Genomic DNA, 2,500 nt, shown 5'->3' on the forward strand with positions numbered 1-2,500 from the left:
TTAAAACATTAAAATAATCGAAAAGAAACAAAGAAATTGAAAAAAATCGGAAAAAATCGGCAAAAAAGTTCAACAGCAACATTTGAGCATCATACACGTATGCATTACTTTACACTAGTGAGAGAGACGTGTTTGTGCGTTCGGTCGACTTGACGAGAAAGCGGGCTTAAAGCATTACTGTTTAGCACCCGAGGCGCGGCTATTGCAGCGGCGGCGAACGTGCTATGTAAACGCATTGGAGCAGCGTATGAAAAACTACAAGCGTCCAGCGGCGGTAGGCTTATAGCTTTGCGAAGTCGTCGAGACGAGTAGCCGACGCAGGCAGGCACGGCTCGAGGCGGGTAACTGCAGCAGACAGATGGCGTGTTGCTGCTGACGAGTTAACCGGCAGAAGGCAAACGGTTGGTCGGGAGAAAGAACAGTCAGTTGTATAGCTGCATGCTGCAGTCGACGCGGGCTGGCGCTTTAAACAGCAAAAGGCCGGCGCCGACTTTCAGTAACGTTCGCAAGGCTTTTAAGCCGAGTGATAGAAAAGGTCTGTATTTATACAGTAAAAACGCTCAGTCGAGCAACGGGTTTAAACGCCCTCGGATAGTTATCTGGTTGATCCTGCCAGTAGTCATATGCTTGTCTCAAAGATTAAGCCATGCAAGTGTAAGTACGAGCTCACGTACAGTGAAACTGCGAATGGCTCATTAAATCAGTTATGGTTCATTTGATTGTACGCTTTTACATGGATAACTGTGGCAATTCTAGAGCTAATACATGCGTAAAGCGCCGAACTGACGTGAGGCGCGCATTTATCAGACCAAAACTAACCGGCTTTCGGGTCGTTACAATGGTGACTCTGGATAAGCTTGCGGATCGCACGGCCTAGTGCTGGCGACATCTCATTAAAGCAACTGCCCTATCAACTATCGTCGGTACGGTATCGGCCTACCGAGGTTGTAACGGGTGACGGAGAATCAGGGTTCGATTCCGGAGAGGGAGCCTGAGAAACGGCTACCACATCCAAGGAAGGCAGCAGGCGCGCAAATTACCCATTCCCGGCTCGGGGAGGTAGTGACGAAAAATAACAATGCAGACCTCGTACGAGGTCCTGCAATTGGAATGAGTACACTTTAAACTTTTTAACGAGTATCCATTGGAGGGCAAGTCTGGTGCCAGCAGCCGCGGTAATTCCAGCTCCAAAAGTGTATATTTAAGTTGTTGCGGTTGAAAAGCTCGTAGTTGGATATAGGGACGGCGAGGTTGGTCGGTCGAAAGGCTAGCACTGGCCTTGTTGTTCTTGTTGGTCGGTGCCTTCGCGGTGCTCTTAACTGAGTGTTGCGGTGGTCCGGCAAGTTTACCTTGAAAAAATTAGAGTGTTCAAAGCAGGCTTTACGCTTGTATAATGTTGCATGGAATAATGGAATAGGACCTCGGTTCTATTTTGTTGGTTTTCGGAGCACGAGGTAATGATTAATAGGAACGGACGGGGGCATCCGTACTGTGCCGTTAGAGGTGAAATTCTTGGATCGGCGCAAGACGAACGACTGCGAAAGCATTTGCCAAGAATGTTTTCTTTAATCAAGAGCGAAAGTCAGAGGTTCGAAGACGATCAGATACCGTCCTAGTTCTGACCTTAAACGATGCCGACTAGCGATCGGGCAGTGTCGAACTTAAGAACTGTCCGGCAGCTTCCGGGAAACCAAAGTCTTTGGGTTCCGGGGGAAGTATGGTTGCAAAGCTGAAACTTAAAGGAATTGACGGAAGGGCACCACCAGGAGTGGAGCCTGCGGCTTAATTTGACTCAACACGGGAAATCTCACCCGGCCCGGACACAGCGAGGATTGACAGATTGAGAGCTCTTTCTTGATTCTGTGGGTGGTGGTGCATGGCCGTTCTTAGTTGGTGGAGCGATTTGTCTGGTTAATTCCGATAACGAACGAGACTCTTACTTGCTAAATAGCTGCTCGACCCATTGGGTCGGAGACAACTTCTTAGAGGGACTAGTGGCGTTTAGCCACACGAGATTGAGCAATAACAGGTCTGTGATGCCCTTAGATGTTCGGGGCCGCACGCGCGCTACACTGACCGGATCATCGTGTGTTCCCTAGGCCGAAAGGTCCGGGTAATCCGTTGAACCCCGGTCGTGCTAGGGATAGGGACTTGCAATTGTTTCCCTTGAACGAGGAATTCCCAGTAAGCGCGAGTCATTAGCTTGCGTTGATTACGTCCCTGCCCTTTGTACACACCGCCCGTCGCTACTACCGATTGAATGGTTTAGTGAGGTCCTCCGATTGAGCCTGGTACGTGCGGCAACGCACTCGCCGGTGTTCGAAAAGACGATCGAACTTGATCATTTAGAGGAAGTAAAAGTCGTAACAAGGTTTCCGTAGGTGAACCTGCGGAAGGATCATTAACGAATCGAAATTTGATTTCAAGCGACGTCTCTTCTTCGAAGGGACCGAGCCCTGTAACTGTTATAGTTCGGTCGCGTTGCTTTCTGACAGCGGGA

At 49.3% G+C, this 2,500-nt stretch overlaps 1 non-coding gene across 1 annotated transcript; it reads left to right on the forward strand.

The window, feature by feature from the left end:
• The first annotated feature begins 596 nt into the window (after positions 1 to 596).
• On the forward strand, positions 597 to 2,404 carry LOC145848540 (small subunit ribosomal RNA). The gene has a single exon (XR_014372020.1). It is a non-coding gene; the product is annotated as a small subunit ribosomal RNA (ribosomal RNA).
• The last annotated feature ends 96 nt before the right edge of the window (positions 2,405 to 2,500 follow it).

Source organism: Thalia democratica, unplaced genomic scaffold (assembly GCF_965202585.1).
Source record: "Thalia democratica unplaced genomic scaffold, ktThaDemo2.hap1.1 HAP1_SCAFFOLD_1517, whole genome shotgun sequence".
In the NCBI taxonomy this organism is placed as follows: Eukaryota; Metazoa; Chordata; class Thaliacea; order Salpida; family Salpidae; genus Thalia; species Thalia democratica.